The 24,268-nt window shown below is 36.2% G+C and overlaps 1 non-coding gene across 1 annotated transcript; it reads right to left on the minus strand.

Annotated features, from left to right (window-relative positions):
* Window positions 1-20,368: 20,368 nt before the first annotated feature.
* Window positions 20,369-20,496, minus strand: LOC114634530. Its single transcript, XR_003713346.1, has one exon. It is a non-coding gene; the product is annotated as a small nucleolar RNA SNORA17 (small nucleolar RNA).
* Between the last annotated feature and the right edge of the window lie 3,772 nt (window positions 20,497-24,268).

The raw sequence follows: 24,268 nt of genomic DNA on the forward strand, positions 1-24,268 counted from the left end.
TCCCTAAATAAAATACCCAATCAAAGTTAAACACCTCATCCTAACACATAGTTTTCTCCTTTCAATTTATAAACTGGCAATTGCCTATGTGCCATGCCTGTCTTCTCGTTATTCAGTGGCAGTCCATTATCTCTTCTGGGCAATATTTCCTTCCCCTGTCTTTTCTTCTTCGTTGTCTTTTGTCTCTCTGGGGGAAAAAACTCTCTTTAGGGCTGAGTATTGATCTTGGGATGTCTTTTGCCAATACTGGTCCCTTCAATATAAAAAAAATGCAGGTACTTCTTAAGATCAGAAAGGGGCACCAGATTCCTTGGAGCTACAGTTATAGGTGATACCAAGCTATAAATACAAGTGCTGGGAACTGAGCTCAGGTCCTTTGGAAGAACAAAATATACTCATTCATTTCTGCTTCTGAACGTCACTGAGTCGTTTCTTCAGTACCTCCATAGTCTCTTAGAGAAACACAAGTCCCATCACAAAGTTTCCAACTTAAAAACCCAACTACATCTTAAAGTCTTAGGCTCTTAAAGTCATGATCATTCAGGATTTCAGCAAATAAATTCTGGGAACACAAGCATGGAGTCAGTACCAAAGGCCGTACATTAAAAAAGTCAGTGCATGTTGAATGATGAAGCACTTAACACATTCTTGCTTTCCCTTTTTAAGCCCCTGTTGTGACTGTCTCATTCTTTTGTTTGCTTGTTTCAGTAACAACCTAATAAGTTTTCTATACTTGTCATCCAATGGCTTCTGAAGGACCATAGGAAGTTGTTGAAGTAATTATTTAAAATGGCCGCAGGTCAAGCCAACTAAGCTTCAGCGGCTCTGCCTAGCTCAGCTGCCATGTTCTGTGGCCAAAGACCTTATGCACTCTACAGCTACAAATGGCCAGCCAGAAATACCAACCCTACCACCCACGAGATGCTGCCAATCTTCCACACTGTCTCCGTAAGGCTGGACATTGCCCAGACCATCCCGTCATCCATGTGGGCCCAATAAGAAAATGAGACTCTAATGCTTAAAGATTAATCAAAGGCTTTATATGTTTAGTAATGCTCAATAACAATATGCCCATACAAAGAAAGTTGTTTCCCGATTAGCTAACCTGAATAAAAGTTGTGGCTCACAACTGCTCTCCATATTTACATGGCTCTCCATCGCTCCTACATCCCTGCTCTCCCTAACTCCTCCTGTTCCTTTTCCACTTCCTTTCCCTACTCATCCTCTTCCTTTCCTTACTGCTCCCACCACCTTAGCTCCACCTACAGGAAGTTCTTATAACAGACATCATATTGATACTTAAACCTGACATCTTTATCTGTGTTACAGAGTGGAGACCTTTCACCATCTGACATCAGTAATAAAAGATAGTGTGCTATTGAATAAAAGAAAGAAGTGAGGTTTGAAAAAGTCCCACCGGAAGATTTTAACACAGAATTCCAGTATAACTTCCACTGATCCTGGAGGGCAATCCATACATGAGGAAACAAAACGAAAAACAAAAGCTTTAGAACTTTCAGCCCAAGGAGGAAGGGTGTAGATATATCTGTAGGTATCAGTATAAAAAAAAAGTATGAAACACGAACTAGGACAGCCTTGATGGACTTGGTAAGAATATGACATTTTTTGGGTTTTTTTTTGTTGTTGTTGATTTTTAAATTGTTTCATTTGGTAGTATAGTCTATATATAGTATAGACATTATATATATATATATATATATATATATATATATATTTAATTTTATATATATGTATGTGTGTGTGTCTGTGTGTGTATAGAAAGTATCTCACCATATAGTACAGTCTATATATAGGATACACACACACACACACACACACACACAAACATATATATATATATATATATATATATATATATATATATATATATATATATATATATAGTTTGTCATCTTACTCTTCCTGCCTGTGGCCTCATGCCTGCTGGACTAACACTTTACCATTGCTCCATATCTTCAGTTTTATAAGAATCTTAAAACGTGAACCTAGAAAAGCGAAAAAATAGACTTAAGACCATGGGAAGTGAGCCAAGAAAAATAAGTGTTATTACAGTAAGTCACTCAAGAGAGAAAACTATATTATTAAACACAGCCGGAGCAGAAGATAAGAAACAGAATCATGTTGATGCCAAATAGTCTTTAGGGAACAGCAACCTAGAGCTAATCCAGTTCCAGGTGAGGGAAGGTTAACTAGATCTAAAGAGAGACTAGAAATAGTCCCGTGATGGGAGCCAGTGGGAGAGATAGTAAGATGAAGTCGCCACAGTGGAACAAGGCCGCACCTTCTCACACATATATACATTTATTCTGTCCCCTGTGCCTTCCAACTTCCCTCACAGATACTAGATAAATGGTCTTGCGTAGCCAAGGCTTAAGAATACTTTGTAGAAAGAGATTTTGGCTTCAAAAACATCCAAGACCGCTTCTTGAAATACTTTGTAGTCTCAAGACCTGATCCCTATTCTGAATCAAGCTTCTTTTACCCTTCTAACACCCTATATGTTCTGTATCATGCGAGTCATATAACAGAAAGGAAGACAACCGAGAATCACGTAAGGCAGTCACTGAGTCATTCTACTGACTTAGGAGTGAATGCAGAACTCACTTTAGACTCATTGAGAACTATCCTCCAGAGCGGAGGCATAAGAGTCTCCCATGAGGACTTTTTGTTTGCTTTTTATTACTGTACTATTCGCTTGGATTAGAATATCAAAATAACTTGGAAAGTAATTTATTACAATAAGACTAACAGTTATAAAAGATGCCAGTAAAAAATAAAGTCATCAGAGCAGCCTGGGAGAACAAGTCTCTCACTGGGACCACAATGTTTACATTGTAGCATCCTAAGTGAAGGCTCTTTACTAAGGACATTGCAAAACAATTTATAAAACTGGAAGTTACAGGATTTAATCCTTTTTTTTTTATTTTACAAGGTGAATAATCATTTAGGATATATTATGTGCTGGAATCGTAACTTTATTCAGATTTTCTAACAAAAATTAAGTGATGCTATAGGAATTAAAATTTTCTAGGAAATTAAGGACAATTCTGAAAGTATATGTAGTGCAGTACCATCCTACTAACATAATCGGGTTCAATGTGTGTAGCCTTTGAGAATTTTCAGCAAGGTGTGCTCTAAACTTTAAGCTTGAAAATATGTGATTTGGGGTTGATAGAAACAAAAATCATTTTTAATTCACATAGTAGGTTTTCATTACATATTAAATGGCACATATAGCCTTTAGTCTAGGTTGGATACCCAGGGCTCCAAGAATTCTAGTGACTTGTTCACACTATACAGAAAATTCACCTCCTGTTATCTAGATTGTTTATTTGTTTATTGCTCTAAAATGTGCTTTATCCTACCACACATTCTACCTCTTAGACCTCTACCCACCTCCTACTTCCCTCTTCTTCACTTCACTTACATACTGCAGCATTACATGCTTATAGCAGACAAGACAATGGCTGGCTGCTTCTCAGTTGAAATATGAACTCCCCCTCCCCCATCAAGGAAATCTCCTAAAGGGAATGTGATCATCTCAGTCCAATCATTCACTGTGGCTGGAATTAGAGTTAGTAGGTTCTTACTCACGATGAATATTTATTAGCAATGATCACTGTTACTAAATCTACTTCAAGGGCATCATTAGGACATGTTAGAATTTCAAGCACAGCTGTCTTTGACATAGGATCTCAATTGTGACAAGAGGGATTGGGGGCACAGAGAAGTTGATAGATAATCATTTATTGGATATTTAAGCTTTGTTCACTCTATCTATCTATCTATCTATCTATCATCTATCTATCATCTATCTATCTATATATCTATCTATATCAATTATGTTTATCTTATACACTTTACATCCTACTATCTGCTCCTTCCTGGTTACCCCCTTCCACAGTCCTTCCCTCTATTCAACCTCCCCTTGTCGTCTGAGCAGTGCCCCTATGCACATTAGGTCTCTGTGAGACTAGGTCCATACTCTACCACTGAAGCTAAGCAGGCAGCCCAGCTGGAAGAACATATCCTACTTACAGGCAACAGCTTTTGGGATAGCCTGTGTGCCCCCACACTTGTTGAAGACCAAACAAGCTGCATATCTATTACATATGTACAGGGAGGCCTAAGTTCTGCCCCTGCATGTTTGTTGGTTGGTGGTTCAGTCTCTGAGAGCACTAAGAGTCCAGGTAATTTGACTCTGTTGGTCTTCCTGTGGAGTTTCTATCCCTTGCCGGGCCATGATCATTCCTTCTATTCTTCCATAAGAGTTTCTGTGGTGGTTTGAATATGCTTGGCCCAGGGAGTGGCATTTTTTATAGGTGTAGCCTTGTTGGAGTAGGTATGGCCTTGTTGGAAGGAGAGTATCACAGTGGTCATGGGATTTAAGACCCTTCTGGCTGCTTTGAAGCTAGTGTTCTCCTAGAAGCCTTCAGATGAACATGCAGAACTCTCAGTTCCTCCTGTACCATGCCTGCCTGGATGCTGCCATGGCTTGATGATAAATGACTGAATCCCTGAACCTGTAAACCAGCCAAAATAAATGATGTCCTTATGAGAGTTGCCTTGGTGTCTGATCACAGCAGTAAAGCCCTTACTAAGATAGTCTCCAAGCTTCATTCAGTGTTTGGCTGTAGGGATCTTCATCTGTTTCAGTCAGCTGCTGAATGAAGCCTCTCAGAGGACAGCCATGCTAGACTCCTGTCTGCAAGCATAACAGAGTATAATTAATACTGTTAGGGATTGGTGCCTGCCCAGGGATGGGTCTCAAGTTGGGCTGGTTATTGGTCGGCCATTCCCTCAGTCTATGCTCCCTCCCCGTCCCTAAATTTCTTATAGACAGGATACATTTTGGGTTGAAAGTTTTGTGAGTGGCTTGGTGTCCTTATCATATCATTCTGGTTCCTGTGTGGCTACAGAAGGTAACTTCTTCAGGTTTCATATACCCAGTGCTGTGAGCCACAGCTAAGAAGACTCCCATTGATTCTTAAGAGTTTCTCTTTTCCCAAAGTTTCTTCACATTTTGGAGATGGCCCCTAGTTTTCCATTCCTGTCAGTGGCAGATTTCTATTCATTATCATGGCCATCTGGCCATCTCCCCTGTCCCTCCCTACACCTGATCCTGATCCCTCAACCTCCCCATCTCTTTTCCCACTCAGTTCCCTCCATTCATCTGCCTCTTATGACCATTTTATTCCCCATTCTAAGTGAGATTCAAGCTCCCTCGCTTGGACTTTCCTTCTTGTTTATTTTCTTTGAGTCTGTGGAGAATAACATGAGTATCCTGTACTTTATGGCTAATATTCACTTATAAATGAGTATATACAGTGCATGTCCTTTTGGGACTGGGTTGTTTCACTCAGGGTGATAAGCTCAAGATCCATCTATGCCTGCAAAATTCATGCTTTGTTCTTTAAGAGCTGAATAATATTCCATTGTGTACTCAAATTTATGGGACATATGAAAGCTTTGCTAAGAGGAAAGTTCACAGCGTCAAGTGCTTCCACAAAGAAGTTAGGAAGTTCTCATATCAAAATTTTAAAAATACAAATGAAAGTTCTAGACAAAAAAAGAAGAGGAAGAGGAAAAAGAGGAGGATGAGGAGAGGAGAAGGAGAAGAAGAAGAAGAAGAAGAAGAAGAAGAAGAAGAAGAAGAAGAAGAAGAAGAAGAAGAGGAGGAGGAGGAGGAGGAGGAGGAGGAGGAGGAGGAGGAGGAGGAAGAGGAGGAAGAGGAGGAAGAGGAGGAAGAGGAGGAGGAAGAAGGAAAAAGATTAGAAGAAGAGGATTAGAAGAAGATTAGAAAAGGAAGATTAGAAGAAGGGGAAAAGGAAGTTGGGGAGTAGGAGGAAGAAAAGGAGGAGAAGGAGGAGGAAGAGGAGGAGGAGGAGGAGAGGAAGAGGAAGAGGGAGAAGAAGAGTAAGAAGAAAACCAAAGAGGAGTAGAAGGCAGGAAATAATCAAAATCAGGGAATAGATAAATTAGTTAGAAACAAAAGAACCAGTGAAACCAAGAGCTGTTTCATTGAGAAAATCAACAAGATAGACAAACCCTTTTCCAAACTAACCAAAATACAGGGAGATATAACGACAGTAACAGAGGAAATTCAAAAACTCATTAGGTCAAAAAGCTGTTTTCCACAAAATAGGAAAATCTTAAGTTTTATTTTTTAGTGAATGTTAATTAGTCCCAAATCATAAGTAAAAAGAAAACCATAATCATACTTATTGAGCTTTTGGCTAACTAAACTTCTCCAAGCTCTATAGTCCAGTTCTAGTAATTCTTGTTTCTAATCTGTAAAAATATTTAAAAAAAATCTTAGTTTGGTGTTTAGTTTTTGGAAGGATGAAAGGAAAATTTTCACTATGCTTTGTGAACTATTTGCATCTTTAACTATTTAAAAAAATTAGAAGTACATAAACAGTTATGCATCCAGTCAATTATTCTAACCATCAAAGTGGTCTTTGACTAGCTAAAAGACAATATATGTTTGAGCTTTTAAACATTTTGTGTCTATATGATTTTGGTTATTAAATTATCTTTGTTCAAGCATACTAACTTTTGCCTTTGCAAGATTAGAATCGCCACAGCCCTTCTATATTTATAGAAGGGAGGAGATGTCAGGGGCAGCTCTGCTTATACACTGAAGGCCTAAAATCAGCCATAGACGTAAAATTAGCAATAGGCCTGTCATACATGTATACTAACACCAAGTCTTGGGTCTCTGTGGAAAAACATTGAAACATATGGCTATAAGCTATTGTAAACAGGCAGCTTTTGTGGAAATTTACCAGCCTGAGTAGTCATAGACCTTGTAAATAGGTAGCCTTGGCAGATAATACCAACTTAGATAAAGACAAGTGAATCATAGGCAGAGTCATAGTGACCTATCCCCTAAACCTTCACCCAGCCAATACCCTTTTCTGAAAGATATCTGTATTCCTCCTGAACACCCAGGCTCTGGTATCATCTCCTTCCCCACGTCCTGCCTTTTTGTGTTTATAACCCCTGTGGGAATGTGTGAATAAGTAAAAATTACGATTTGATTTAAAAAATAAAAATTAATTAAAAAAAAGAATGCTACCTTTTTGAGTAAGAAAATTTAGAATGTAATAATCTAGAATGGCAAAAAAGTGTCTGTTCTATAATTTATTTCATTTTCCAATGAGATGTTTGTTAACATCACAACTTCATTATTAAAATGCTCAAAAATATTAAGCCTATCATGAATAAAGGGGTCTGCTTTCTAGAATGTATTTTGTGAGACTGAACCATGAATATTATCTCTGAACTTAAAGGCTGAAATTGTAGATGTTTACTACATGCCTACGGAATCAAGACTCTAGGGATAAGGTCCAGCTATCTGTGTTATAATGATACTTTCTGTGTTGGATATATTGTCAATGCATGCTGACCTTAAGAGCCATTAACATTAAAACTCTCTTTCCATCCAGATCTTCTTAACATAGCCAGGGGAATAATGAAAAGCAATCCTCACTAATTACTATCCAGACAGAAATTTAAGTCAGTGATTTAGCATAATCAACCCCATGTGACATTCTTTCCAAATATAGAATATATTCTTAACTTCTCAACTCAGAGCTGGAGAAATACTTCTTGACTTTGCTATTTTGTGCTTGCTAATGACATTCTAATTTGACATGAATACCATTTTTCCCATGTTTTGAACATGGTACAATATGTATATCCTTTTGCAAAATGTTTTGAGTTTTCCTCCAATGACTAATCTGTAAACTCAATGGGATATTTTTATGGTTTGATTTTTCATTGAGTGAAATTCAATTCTCTTCCAACTGCTCACACAAAAAATAAAACTCTAAAATACTAAACCAGGTCATTGGGAAAGTTATTTTTAGTAAATACTCCTCTGTATTCAGCAATTCCTTACAGAGATACAAGACACTATCACGTTTTTGGTTTTCAGAAAGAAAGTTCCAGCATACTATTTTAAAATGTGGTATACTTGACCTAGAAATCCAAAAGATGGAGGTAGTCTCTGATTTTTGGTACCATTAGACTCACAAAAAATCAAATATACTCTTGTATCAATATCTTAAAATCAATATGTAACAAACTCCTGCACTAGATAGACAGGGTTTATCTATATATAAGAGTCCCTTAATCTTAAGGTTAGGACTTAGGGTTCATCATGCACTTGCTTTGTGGTTTAAAGAGGAAAATATGCTTGCAGTTGTAGCTTAATCACATGATGATTTGCTTAATAATTTGCAAACTGTTCACCCTTATGCATAGTTCTGCTGTTGGTGACAAGCATAAACCCTCTTACTTCACGAAGTCTCTATCTAAATTCAGATCTTCTGAGTGCTAATGATAATTTGTTTCACCAATAAAAAGTGTTTGTTCTGAGCATGGCATGGCATGAATTTTCACTTCTATAGCTAACTTAGTATTGTCAGCTCACTCTTCAAGTTTTGGGGCAGGTATTCCTTAAAGCCATCCCTCTTGATATTGTAGTTAACACAAGAAGTTTTGAGCACTCAATTTTGTTCAAGGATTGAATTTGGATTGGAGAGGATTCTACAGGGAAGTATCATATGGGGAAAAGGTGGAGGTGGCCTGGATTTCTTGAAGTGCTAATTATTCTAAGTCTGAAATGTTAATTATAGAGAGTTCATTCATGTGAAAACTTAGGTGTCTTCTACTGAGGACTTTGTGCCCACTGTTCTTAGAAATCCAGATTTATTTTTATGACATTTTCAAGGCTTCAGATCTATTCAGGTTGGTTCTCCATTTTCATGTCACTCAAGAGTCATGAAATGTCTCAAGACATTTTCATGTCTTTCTTCCCAGAGTGGTTTGATTTTCCCATAAACACACTTTGTTACCTGTTCCATACAAAGGTTCTCCCTATTTCCTTTATTTTTGTAGATAATTCTACTCATCAGTTCTAACTAGAATCTCAATTAGTCTATAGACTTCATAATGGTGTGTTCATTAATAAGGGAAGATACACACAACAGTGGTTCCAAATATTTCAGTAGAGTAGAAGAATCCCTATACGATAGTGACATTATAGTCATAGTGATGTTACAGCATATATCCTACTCACATGTTTGTGATATGTTAGCATAAATTAACATTCAATAAATAATATCAATCTTAAATATATGAGATATCGAATGTGCCGTACATCCTCAAAGTTGACAAGCAATATTTTACTGCTCTAATGGACTATGTTGTTTTTATTCAAATACTAAAATAACTGAACTCTTTCTTTACAATTTAGGTTTATCAGAAAGTAGTAGTCTTCACTATTCCAGTAGTATTGCTATACATTTTTTTTTATATCTGAGTCCCCTAACTGAAGCAATAAACTCTATCCAGTAATGGTTACACAAGTAAATAAGCAGTGATAGTTACAAAATCATAAAATCATCTATGGATATATTTGTCAACCTCTTTTTAACTTAATAACTTGTAAATTTTTATTTATTTTTAAAAATAAAATATAATTACATCACTCTTCATTCCACTTTGCCTCTTTTAACTCTTCCCATGGAACATATACACACATGTATACCTATCTATGTATCTATCTATGTATCTATCTATGTATCTATCTATGTATCTATCTATGTATCTATCTATGTATCTATGTATCTATCTATGTATCTATCTATGTATCTATCTTTGTATATATCTATGTATCTATCTATGTATCTATCTATGTATCTATGTACCTATGTATCTATCTATGTATCTATCTTTGTATATATCTATGTATCTATCTATGTATCTATCTATGTATCTATGTACCTATGTATCTATCTATGTATCTATCTTTGTATCTATATATCTATCTATGTATCTATCTATATATCTATGTATCTATCTATGTATCTATGTACCTATGTATCTATCTATGTATCTATCTTTGTATCTATATATCTATCTATGTATCTATCTATATATCTATGTATATATCTATGTATCTATCTATGTATCTATCTATGTATCTATCTATGTATCTATCTATGTATCTATGTATCTATCTATCTATCTATGTATCTATCTATCTGTAAATATAGAGACACATAGATATGTAGATATATAGATATATATCTACATATATATCATCTATGTCTATATCTATAGCATCTATATCTATCTATATTTTTGTATATATTTATTCTTAAGTGTATAACTGCAATCTTCCCAGTCCATATGTTGTTGCTTATATGTGTATGATTTTAGAGCTGACCACTTGGCATTGGCTCACCAATTTGAAGGTGCTTAATGATACTTTACTATCTTTTTAGCAAAACTGAGGCAACAGAATTCTACCTTCCTCAAGATAACAGTTTACTATCCCTGCTGATAGCTATGGGGCTTTGATGGAGTGTTAACAATGAATTATTCTAGAAACAGTTCAGATGGATGAGGAAGATGTTGGAGAATAGTTATCAGATGGCACCTGGTAGTTCTCAACTTGGAGAAACTATAAACTAGATTGGGATTTTTCTATTCACAGAGACCAGTACATAAGTAACAGAAGCCATGAGTGGTCCAGGTAGGCTTTTAAGGGGCTATGAGTGGATTAGAATTAAACTTTAGCCACTGTGATACATAGTGACTAGCAGGAGCATCTTTCCTTACCACGTTTCAAGTACTTTTTACTGAACCCTGGAGAGTTGCTGAGTGTTGGACATTTGTTCTGTTCTGTTTCTTCAAGATTTACCCAGTATGGTCACAGGTCCAAAAAAAAGAATAAAGCTGGCAACAGCCATCGTACACCATGCTAAATATAAGTAGAAGTACACAATTAAATAGAAAATAGTCCAAATGATTAGTCAAATCTCAGGTGAGTGATTAATTGGGAAAGGGTAAGCGATTAGAAATCAATTAACACTTAGAGATGTAAAAATTCTCTGGACCATCTGCAAGTTTGCATTCTAGGATTTTTTTCTTTAGCAGCAAATTATTTAATAAGACTGTATCCATAGTAATTCAATTGCTTTATGACTCGGTTATCTGCATGTGACATTTCATTTACTACTATGGTATCTTTTTTCTTTTCTTTTCTTTTCTTTTCTTTTCTTTTCTTTTCTTTTCTTTTCTACCTATGGACAAGATTAAATCCATCATTCCAAAAAGTAAATACATAAATCCTAGTATATGTGTTTTTCTTTTTAAATCAAAACCATTGTCTACATGCATACATTGTGTGCATTTAAATGTTTATAACCTGTAGACTGTATCCACCAGTTCTTTTGAAAATGCAGAGCTTATCATATTGTCCTAGTGTAAGCTAGGTCTCTGTTTCATTCATCAGCATTGCATCAAGTGTTTTCCCTTAGCTTCTGCATGTGGCCTATTGGGAACTCTCTTGTTAGTAGATGATAACAGGCAAAAACCCTCTTCTTAGTTGACTCATTAGTCTCAGTGTGTGCATGTGCACTGCTCACATATGCTGAAATGGATGGCGCACATTACTTCAGGGCCTAAGCAGGGTCTGGGTTAATCTGACCTGTCCCCTCTTACCTAAGGATGTCGCCTTTCCAGTGTGCAATACAGTTAGTCTTTAAAATTACAAGTTATAAAGGAGAAGGAGATGAAACATAGTTTGGTGTAGTGCTACCAAAGCTACAGTCTTCTAACTCTGATCTTTAATATTGTCATTGTCTTTCAAGCCATGTGGTCTTCGTTGTTTGGTTGTTTAATTGTTTGTTTGTTTTTGTTTTGTTTCATTTTGCTTGTTTTTTTCCTAAATTCTGTTCTAGCATCTTCATTTCTGCAGCTGACTCCTGAAATTTGTTCTTTGCATCTGGGGAGATGTTTTACATCATATAATGTAATATAATACAATGTAATATAATGTTTTACATCCAGTAGTGCAACACTACACTTACAAAGCATTCATCACCATTATATATCCTTAGAACCAATTCCAGCACCCTTGCCAGTGTATATAAGACACTTCATGATCTGCTACCATTACTCTGTGAAATAGTCTTCATTTAATGTTTCACCAGACTATCTATCTATCTATCTATCTATCTATCTATCTATCTATCTATCTATCTTTCTATCTATCTATCTATCTATCTATCTATCTATCTATTTAAACTTAAGGGACTTTTCTTAAGATAATGACAAAAAAATCAATGATTTAGGTATTTAATTTATCTCTACCCATATGAATCATTCACTTGAAATTAGAAGATGTCACAAAATTAACTAGAGGTTACATATGTCTCAAGGAATACTTTATTTCTTTTTTAAAAATTAGATTACATGTATTTAGTGTGTGTGTGTGTGTGTGTGTGTGTGTGTGTGTGTGTAGGCCAGAAGACAATTCGTGGGACTGGGTTCATTGTTTCAGTTATGTGGGTCTCAGAAAACAGACACAGGTCTTCAGATTGGGAGTCATATTCCCTTACCTGCTGACCCATCTCACTTCAATTCTATTTCTCTTCTTTCTGTTACTAAATCATTACATTTTAAACATGACATCATGTTCATTTATGATACAAGGTCCCATAGCAGGAGTAAAGTTCTATGTTAATTAGTCTTTCTATAAACTGATTTGAATACTGGATATGATACACTGGTTTGATGTTGGATGCTGACAATTTACAGTATGTCATACAATGAGATATAAATTTTATAGCTTGTCATTACTAAGTATTTATGAATGTTCTTCAAGCTAAATAGGTGATTAATGTATAAAATATATATGATTATAGGTATTGCTGATACACTCATGTGTTTGTGCATTGTATCAATATTTATTGAGCACTTAAGCTATTGGCAATCTGCATTGCAAGATGTAAAGGATAAGATGGTAGGTAAAAATCCCACTCTTTTATAGTCTTTTTATTTTTAGAAATATGTACAGAGAATATATAAACAAATTATTAACAGGACTTGGTAAATTTGGCAGCATGACACTTTAGTTAATGTCCCTGGAAAATTAGTATAAGGAGGTAACACTTGACATCAGGACTAGATGTTGGAAAGGACTCAGCCATTTCAACATCTTAGGAAAGTGTGATTTCTAAATAGAACTAAACAATGTAGAATACAGTAACAAAGACATTCCACTGAGGAATGCTTAATGACTGAATTGTTTTCAGAGTTCTTAGAAAACCATACACTGCCAAATTTTACCTAAATCTGTCTTTAAGGAAATAATGTAAAATTCTGCACTAAAACCGTCTGGTCCCGGACTTTTTTTGGTGGGGAGACTTTTAATGACTGCTTCTATTTCTTTCAGGGTTATGGGACTGAATAGACCTTCAAGGAAGACCTAATTCTGCCAAAAGGAAGTGTCTAATCACTGACACTGACCAGCCTGTTACAGATACTTTCTACAACCAAATTCAGATTTATTTTTTATTAAGCATTATACCATGGGCTGTCATGTGCTACTGTAGCTCTTCAAAACACCCTTCTATTACTGCCTCCAGGAATGGCAAGGTTGCTTACCTTCTCTCTCCAGCAGAGGCATAATCCAGATAAATAGCAGATTTCATATTTCATAAGCTCTTTTGTCCTGGGCACAGCAAAAAACTAGCAGTTTTCTTAGTGCAAATGACTTCTGTCTGTCCTTTGTCAGCACAGGTGCAGGCACACCCTTTGAGCTGGGTTAATTGTGTTTTATAGTTTACTCACTTAGAAAAAGGGCTGAGGTATTAGGTTGTGGGCTGCTTCTTCCTAACAATCCATTGTGCAGACTTCTCATCTTAAAAGGTTGGTGGCTTTTGCTTGGGATCAATGTTCTGCTAATGCCCTTGCTGGTCTCTCAACACATTGCTGTCACTGAGACTTGAATTGTAGGTGTGATGTTAAGGCACAGGATGCTCAGAGCTATGTTACTACTATTCTTAGTTTGTAAATTGTCTTTTTGATGCCATCTTGTTTTCTTTCATAGGTATAAATAAACACTTGACAATAAAAAATGTAAAGAATATAAAACATAATTTAAAATTGCCAGTAGTGCCCAATGCTCTAAATTCTCTGTTGTAAATCTGAAGTAGACATACCTTGGGATATTCAATGAGGATAGCTCCTACCATGTATCGTCAACCTCCCCAAAACTCCCCATGCAACACAGCACTAGTCAATAAAATATCAAAGTAAGCAAACTAAATGTAGCTTTTTGCATGCATGCTCTGCTTCTGTCTTGTGCTCTTTAGGCAGATTAATGGAAGCAAGTTCTACAGAATGAAGAACAAGGGGAATGGAAAGAGCATCCTAAGCATGTTCTCTCTCTCCCCCTGCCCCCCCACCGTGTGTGTGTGTGTGTGTGTGTGTGTGTGTGTGTTGATTATTCTCATTAACTCAACAAGACACCTGTAAAACACAACTTGGAGACGGAAGGGCTGGTTTGGGTTTAGAGTTTATGGGCATCTATACGTCCATCATGGTGAGGAAATCATGCAATAGCCACCTAAGGTAGCTGGTTACCTTGCACATACAAGAATCAAAGCCAACAAAAGGGGTGCTTTTCTAGCATGTACCGTTTTATTCAACTCAGTTCCCCGACATATGCAAAGATGTTATTCATAGATAGGATGTGTTTTCTCACCCTAATTAATTTATTCTAGAACTCCACTCACAGACATGCCCAGACATTTGTCTCCTAAGTGAGTATAGAATATGTCACTATGTTAAAATAAACCCTCACCATGTTGAGAGTTTAAGGTGCCATCATTCATATTTCATGACCTTCAGACCACATGGTATGCATAGCAATTAAAAGTATTATTTTAGTTAGTATTGTTTAGATGTTTAATTCCTTTCAGTTAGAAAAATTTCTGACTACAAAACATGAGATTATTCTTCTGAATTCTATTGTTTCTTTCTTGCTTAGATCTTCCATCAAATCATTTCTTCATCATAGCAAAACAGTTAAACATTGGAATAAATGACTAACTTAATAATTATGAATACTCAGTTTTGGTGATTGTTACTGTTTATGAAGTTAAAGGGTACATATGAAGAGTTTGGAGGGAAGAAAGGGAAGGGAGAATGATACAATTATAATCTCAAAAATAAAAGAAAACCTGCACAAATTTAAAAGAAAGAACTATGTGAAAAATATTATTTCTAGAATATTTCACTTATGTTCTCTTTTATCTAAAAAGAAAAAACAAGTATCATTAATTTAATATTTCCCCATAAACGTGCACTGACCATCTATCAGAACTGATAAAGACACATTACCCTCCTAGAATGTTTTACAGATTATGATATTGGAAATGATATCCTCTAGACTATGTCTCTTTGTATAGATCCAGTGTCCCCTAGCTATTCCACTCAACTCCTTTCAGCCACTCCTTCTAAAGTATCTTTATTTCTTTATGATTTCCAAATCACACACAGAACTGCTTTCTACTAGAGACCCCATGCCATACATATTTGGCTTGAATCCAGAGTGAGCAGCAACAACCAAATAACAAATACAAAACTCAAGCAAGGTGAAACCAGATATTTTTACAAAGAAGCACAATACAGAATAGTCATCCCATATGCCTAGATATCAACACAAGAGCACAAACATAACAATTCAAGACAACTAGCCTTTTTCAGAACCTAGCAACTCTATTGAAATAGGTCTGAAATAAGTCTTAGCTGAATCAAAGACAAGGACTTAAAAAAATAGCAATTACAAATATGTTCCAGGACTTCAAAGGGAATATAAATAAACCAGTTATTGAAAACTGTAAAATAATAAAATAATAAAATGAAATAGTTCAGACATGAAAGTAGAATTTAAGTAGAGAAGAAATAGAACCACTAAAAACCCCAATCTAAAGTGAAATTGGAAATAAAAAATTCAGAAAGTTAATAAAAAAATCTCAGAGAAAATCCTCACTAATGGATGAAAAGACATCATAAATAGAAAGACAAAGAAAGTCACTGCAGAATTAGGAAAATTGAATGGTGCCTGGCATGTTCTCTTATTACCTTGGATTAAAGCTAGATATCAACAGGAACAGAATTAGTAGGAAACATACAAACTCATAGAAGCTGAACAGAAAATAAAAATGAAATTTTAACCTTTTTAAAATAGAATGAACGTGAAAGCACAGCATACCCAGAACTATGGGCCTCAAGGCAATAATAAGTGGCAAGGTCATAACTCTACACACATATTTTAAAAAACTAACAGATTTCTTATTGATAACGTTGCACTTGAAATTTTTATATGAACAAGTAGAAATTATATCCAAAAAGAAATACAGAAAGACATAATTAAATCCTGATAAATGAAAGAAATATAAACAAACAAGAGAGTCATAAAATGAAGAGTTGCTTCGTTGAAAAGAATTCAGTACCTTTAGCCAAAAAAAAAAAAAAATCAAAAAGGATTCAAATTAATAAAATCAGAGCTAAAAGAAGGGACATTAAAAGAAGCACTAAGGAAATTCAAAGAATATTAAGAATATCCTTGAAAAAGCATATATTCCACAAAACTACAAAAAACTAAAATAAATAAATGGATTTTTTGGTAAAATATGACCTACCTTTTTTTTTTAAATCAAGATGAAAAAACATTTTAAACAGCCCCATCACACCTATTGTTATAGAAATAGTAATTAAAAATCTGTCAACCAATAAAAGCCTAGGGCCAGATAGACTCAATACAGACTTGTATAAACCCTTGATAGAAGAATTAACACCAATACTCCTTAAATTACTCCACGGAACGGAAACGAGAGGAACATCTGCCATGTATTTTATGAAGCAAATGTGACCTTGATACCAAAGCCATACAAAGATCAAAAAAAAAAAAAAAAAGAAAAAGAAAATTATAGAACAACATTCCTTTTGGATGTAGATGGAAAAATTCTCAAATGCTCACAACCACATTCAAAAAAATATTCACTATGATCAGGCTGGCTTCATGCCAGAGATAAGAGAATGGTTCAATGTATTTAAATCAGCAAATACACTCTAACACACACACACACACACACACACACACACACACACACACACAGACTGAAAGGTACATACCATATGATCTTGTCATTAGGGTAAAAAAACCCTTGACAAAATGCATTAACTCCTCAGGTTAGTATTTTGGCAAGACTAGGTATAGAAGGGATATATTTGAACATAATAAAGGCAATTGTAAAAGCTTATAGCAGTATCATTTTTAATAGAAAGAAACACAACACATTTTCACTAGAATAAAACAGGTATGTCCACTTTCTCATATGTATTAAATATAGCATTTGACATCTTTGCCACAACAATAAGACAACTGTAGAAGATCAAAACAATAAAAATAGGAAAGAAAGAAGTAAAACTGTCTTCATTTGCAGATAATATTATTTTGTACATAGAAGAATCATCAGGAAATTACAGTTGATAATAATGACTTCAAGCAAAGTAGCAGGATACAAAATTAATACACAAAACGTTTGTATCACAAGAGTTGACAATCATACTGAGACATACAAGTGACAATCATAATGAGAAAGAAATCGAGAAAATGTTACCTGTCAGAGTAGCCTCAAAAGTATATATTGATATAACTCTAGCCAAGCAAGTGACAGATTGTATAATGAAAACTTAATAAAGAGTTGAAGAAACTGAAGAAGACACCAGAAGAGGGAAGGATTTACCATGCATATGGTTGATAGGAATAATAAGGCAATATTGAGCATCGTATCAAAAACAATCTATATACTCTTATATAGATTGTTCTATATATATGCAATTCTTATAAAACTCCAGAACAATTCACAGAAATTGATTTTAAAAATCTTAAATTTTATATGGATGCATAAAACTTCTGAAGTCATAATGTGGAAAGTTAGAAACATATAAAGAAAAGATTTAATAATTTAACAAAGAAATTACATGTGAGTGGTAAGAATTTGAGGTAAGTTAGAACATCCACTAAGGAGCTAAGCTTTAGTTCCTAAGAGAATTTTAACAGCAATTTTGTAAGTACAATCTAGCCCAGAGGAGGAGTGGTTTGGGGTGAAAGGTATGAAACATACTTAATTTGTGTTAGACATTTAGTGCTATTCCCAGAAAAGAACAATAACTTAAGATAAAGATTTGGGAAACATTTCTATAATTATGATACCTAAAACCATCAGATTAAATGATAACTTCAAAGGATTTTGTAGTTGAAGGCTCTCTATATTTTGCTGAGTGGTCCTTAAAATACCACATATGTTGATGTTGTTAGATGGCCTAACAACAAAGCAAGGAAACCATAATTTAACTTACTTGGCTATTCAGCCAAAACACAGCTATATAAGTCAAAATAAACAATACAACCTTCTTTCCTCTCCATATATAGACCATGGATGGCCAATTCAGTCAGCTTGTTTCTTAGCTATAATTATACCAATAACTGGTATCTGATGATCTAGAAAAAAGGCATTCTGTCAACATTTTGGGTCATTGCAATCTTTCATCACAGTGTAGATCAAGCTTGACCCCGCAAAGAAGTGCTCTATCTTCATCAACATAATTTCTTTTACTTTCCTTAAGATAGAACATTCTGATTTGCCACGTTATTTTGCAAACTGAGAGCACTGTTAGAAGGCTGTTTGGAATTAACCAGCACAGAGTTGTGTTTTGCTGATAGTGTGACACTGTCTTTATTAGAGAGCCTATAGTCTTCTATCTTTCAAGAGATGTATTTTCAGAGACCAGTAATACATAATGTCCTGGAAAGAACCGCAGTGCTACTAAATACCGCAGTGGTGACTGAAGTTCATGGGTTGCAGCAGAGATGAAAGGAAAGTGGCATGCCAGGCAGCAAAAGAGATGGAGAAGCAGGCAGCTTGAGGAGAGCAAACTACCAACAAGTTCGAGTTCCGTACAAGGAATATAAGCTTCTCTGCTGATAGGTGGGCTGTAAGAAGATCAATATGACAGTAGATTAGATAGAATGGTGAGAATGAGAGAGAGTGCAACTCTGTGCTCATGTGATATAGAAAAGATATCTGTTATCTTGGACCTTCATGGCCCAATTCTATGAAATGGCAACTGATGTCACTTTCATCAGAGGTTCTTCAAGGATGGATTGACATAATATTATCCTGGAACACTGTACACACTAAATGAAAAATTTCCCTTCTCTTTTTTTTATTTCTAGATATAAGGACAATTTTATAATTAAGGAGAGCAAATCTTCCTGCAAACAGTAAGCATATGATATAAAATTCTGAAGTCTTCATGTTTTGCTCAAGAGGTGCTATGAGTTTGCACTGGGGCAATCTATAGGAAGAGAGATGACTGATACTCTGAATATAATCTACTCTCCGGCATTAATACCATTACCTGGTTCTTATGAATTATTCAGTGGGAAATAAGACAGTTGGATGGAGGAATAACTTTCTAGTCAGGTTTTGAAAGGTCAATCCTATTGATTTTCCTGTCCCACTGTCTCTATCACTTTGCTCTTTAGCCTTCAAGGACTTTAAAAGCACGGTCCTGACCTAGGAAGTTTACTCAAACTCCTTTGGCCATTCTCCAATGGCTCTGAGCTCCACTCCTCTACCTTTAATAACTCCTCTCTGAATCTTCAGTCTACACCCCTTCACTGGTACAGCTCTACTGCCTAGGCTAGGGATAGGGCCTGCTCCCCTGAATGCAGCTTAGGGGTCTCGACAGCTCTCCTGATTTCATGCTCCTAGGACCATCTTTCTCACAATGCCCAGGTGAAGGGTGGACACCTCAGACATCAACATGTCCCTGGATGACCTCCAAGACATAGGTTGTCTGCCTTGCCTTTGGTGTTAACAGAGCCCTGCTGCTTCATGGCCATATACCTAGTCGTGGCCTCTGCTGGCAAAACAGGACATCAACCCACCATGGTCCTAGTTGACACCAATGAGCTACTCATATCAAGCTGTTCTTCACTAACCTCAAGTTTCCAGTTGAGCCTCTCTTCATTGTGCCAACATTCTTCAGTTTCTTTTTCTTCTATGTTTCTACCACTTACCTGGGCTCTCTGATTCTCTGGGGTCATCTCTGGAGTGCTATGCCCCACTTTTGCATTACCACACTGGGCAGGGTTCGTTTCAGGCCATCCTGCTCACCAATGCTGGATTGTTCATCGTGTCAGTCCATGTCCCATGGCACTGATCTGATGGTCACATGGTAGGTTGTGTGTCTGGAGGCTCCTAGCTGGCTCTTTGTCCTGCTCACCGGAGTGGTCACATGACAGGCTGTGTTCTAAGGGCTCACTTCTGCCCAGGCCTATGGTACCACTAGAGAGTCTTCTAGTCTTTGGCCCCCTCCCTGCCTTGCAAGCCCAATCCTGGCTAGGTGGTTGTCTCAAACTAGCTCCCTGTCACGCAGCCCAGGTACCAGTTTGCTTTTTCCAGAGAATGTTAGGCTAGTTATCATTCAGCTGCTCATAGGTCAGAACACTGTGCATAGGCATAGTCTCTTCTATGGCACCTATTGACATGCATGTGACACAGTAACCATACTTGCAATCTTTCTAGGGGCTATTTCATATTTTTATTCTTGAGGTTTTCATTTGAACCTCAAAGCTGATAGATTAGTTGATTAGGAGACATTGGATAGGTAGACTATATGGAAGATGGCAAGAAAGTACTGATAGAATCCCCCTGTCTCTGTCTTCCCAGCATAGAGATTGTAGACACATAGTGCTCTGGCAGTTTGTTAATATGGGTCCTGGAAAAGAAACTTAGATCTTCAAGTTTCCACAAGCATTTTACCTCATAAGCCATTCCCATCTCTCAGATTTGTATTTTGGTTTTGACCATTTTGATATTTTGACATAAAGAATTTTGCATTGTAAACCTAAAATGGCATTTAGAAAATAATGCTCCCATGAAGAGTGGTGGCAGAGACTAATTTATTTTTTTATCCTGTCACATGTTTCTATTACATGGCTTTTGACCACAATGTTGTTTTGGTCTACCTTTTCCTCCTTCCCATACTGTACTTGGAATGAAGTAATCTACTCAGCCCAAATATAGAAAGGAATGAGTTATGCACAACTTCCTTTTTGGCAGAGCAGCTTTGTAAGTTTTAGAAATTCTTATCATGCAAGACTTATCTTCTCTCCTGTTTATTACTTAGATAATTTTGATCAGTATGTACTCATGTACATACTTCTATACTGTATTCTAAAATCCAGGACTATGTCATTTATTTTATTGATTAAGTTATACTCTCTTTGGCAGTAGCACAAATGTTTAGATGTTTTCAATGTCCCACTGCTATTCTTTATCAACATTGTTTACTGGCTGGTTTTGTGTGTAAACTTGACATAAGCTGGAGTTATCAGAAAGAAAGGACCCTCCCTTGGGGATATGCTTTCATGAAATCCAGATGTAAGGCATTTTCTCAATTAGTAATTAAGAGGGAAGGCCCAGACCACTGTGAGTGGTGTCATTCCTGGGAGGTGGTCCTGGGTTCTATAAGAAAGCAAGGGGAAGAAATCCAGTAAGTATCAACACTTTATGGCCTCTTCATCAGCTCCTACTTCCAGGTTCCTGTCCTATGTGAGTTACAGTCCTAACTTTCTTGGTGATGAATATCCATGTGGAAGTGTAAGCTGGATAAACCCTTTCCTCTCCAAGTTGCTTCTCAGTCATGATGTTTTGTGCAGAAATAGACACGCTGACTAAGACACATGGTCAAGTCAATACCTTCCTATTTTTCAGCAATGAAAGATACCTTTCCACACTTTTCCTGAGCCCACTTCTAGATCCCACTGTTTCTCTGGTTCTTTCAGTAGAGGATAGGATTACACATTTGAGAGCTTCTGCTAGGATGTGCTTGCATATTATATATATATATATATATATATATATATATATATATATATATATATATATATAAATATAATCACAGGCGACCAATCAAGGGAATATACTTAGCTTAACATGTTTCTCAATAACTAGCTATGCATTTTTTCCTCAATGTTTCTGCATTCAACTAAATTAAATTTCACTGACATCTTCAACCCTAATCCATCAACACTGGGCTCATTCTAGCCTTTTCTCATATTTAAATTTATCTCTCACTGATGTGAAACTTGGCTCTCACCAGCCTATCCATTTATGTAATACTTACAATGTATAAGTCTGGCAGTTTGTTTTCTTATTCTTTCTTAACAAGCTTCTTCGGACCTTGCTGCATACATCAAAACAGCACAGGGAATCATTTTCCTAGAAAAACAACGGCACAACCTATTTACACTTAAGTTTCCCTCTTTCAAAAGATGAAATATCTGCTTCAGAAATTGGCTCACATTTTGACCCATTTTCTGTTCTGTGAATAATCATGAGATATTGACATGAAGTGACAATCTGTGCTAACATTGAGACTTATCAATAATAAGGAACAAGTAAACAGCAATAAGGACAATCACAATAATTATGTATTTTATATCTTGCTTCATATAAAGTTCCTCCTTTTAAATATTATTGGGTGAATCAATGACTCTACAGGCTTGATATATTGATAATAATATATTCAGTACATTAGGAAATGTAAACCATGAACTGATAACTACCTAACAGAAGAAGTAACTCAGGATTGAACTGTGACCTACCTAATCCACTTTAGAGAAACAAAAAGGGCAGAGGCTGTTTAGAGTGGAGGGATCTAATGGAAACAGGAGGGGGGGACAGCTGATACGTACTGACTTTTGCTTCATATGTCTGCTGGTTTCTTTGCTTGTTTTCTGTGTAGTTTTACTTTTCTTTCTCAGCCTCTCTGATTTGCACAGCTGACAGAGGAACACCATCATGTACTTCCCATCTATACCCTAAATGAAGCTCTTTTCCAGGCAACTGGTTCTTAGCTAGAGATGTTAAGTCTCAGCCAGACTACAGGAAAGCAGGTGTATTGATGATGGAAAATACTGTTCATGTTGATCATTGTAGGATCCATGAGAAATAAATGGTGAATGATCCTGGAAAGTATCCCCCAAAGTATTTGTTACACATCGACTGGCCCAGAGAACATCCATCTCCTCACTTATAACATATATTCCTGTCTCTCTCTGGCTGATTTCTACCTCCTGGTGTTAGAAAGCCTACTGCCATGAGTCACTTTCTGTTACTTTATACGATGTTTCTTATATAATATCTCTAGCATTGCATTGCTTTTAAAAATAGACTACTCAAAAGAAGTTTGGGGTTCACCGAACAGTTATTTGGAGATTTTTCTTATTCTTGAGTCCTGCTTCTGTTACAAGAATGAAGCAACATTGACATATCATTATTACTCCCAAGTACTTGGTGTTATACATGCTCTTGGCAGATGTACTGAAAAACATATCCAACCTAACGATAAGAAAATAGTTCCAGGACCTCAACCCATTACGTTCCACTTGTTCATCTGTTTTTCCTTACATCCCAGAAACACTGGTTCTTTTCAGCGCATCCAGTTTGCCCGATCGGAAACGCTATTACCCCAAATGGCAGTGTATAATGACCAAATTACATCATTTTTTATTTACTAATATTCACATACTTAAGCTTCCTGCATATATTTCAATAGCTGCTTAGCTTGTCTCAACTCTGAATAAAAGATATGTCCATTCACTCTTGAAGCGATTCTTCTTCTGTGACCACCAGTATCACGCTTCCGTAGGCACCTAGTCATTTCTCCCAGGGGTGTATCTGGGAATGGGAACAGCCCTTCTCCATGTTCTCACAGGCAAGCAAATCTCCCAGTAAGTTTAAATGAGATTTGTTATCCTGCGCCAGGCCCCAAAGATAAGCATCTAAGATTCCCTCTGCTTCTCAGAGCTTTTATTTTCCATTTCTGAACGTTTCCTGGTAGTGAGATGACTCTAACTCCTCAGAGATGCAGAAAGCTCAGCTCAGTTCTGCAAGTATCTAAAAGGAATGAAGGTCAGGATAGATACAACATAGCTCCTGTGCAGATACACCTCCAAATTACTTTTCTCATTTAAGGCAATCATTCATAATTGTATCCCTCATGAGAGAGAATCAGCCTGACTGGTTTACAAGTTAAAGTGTACACTTCAGAAGTTACTGAAATGTGAAGAGTACCTATAATTTTCTACAAAGCAATTAAAAGACAACCTCATATTGTCCCTTCAAAAGATAATGGAAACTTATCCTATCTCCCTCTTGACTTAAAAAGAAAGAAAAAAAAAGAACAAAAGAAACAGAAAAACAAATGGAGTGCTCTAAAAATTGTATAACATCTCCTTATACTCAAAGATTGGCTATGATTTGTTACCACTCTTCTTTCTCTCTCTCTCTCTCTCTCT

Source organism: Grammomys surdaster, unplaced genomic scaffold (genome assembly GCF_004785775.1).
Source record: "Grammomys surdaster isolate TR1022 unplaced genomic scaffold, NIH_TR_1.0 958, whole genome shotgun sequence".
Classification (NCBI taxonomy): domain Eukaryota; kingdom Metazoa; phylum Chordata; class Mammalia; order Rodentia; family Muridae; genus Grammomys; species Grammomys surdaster.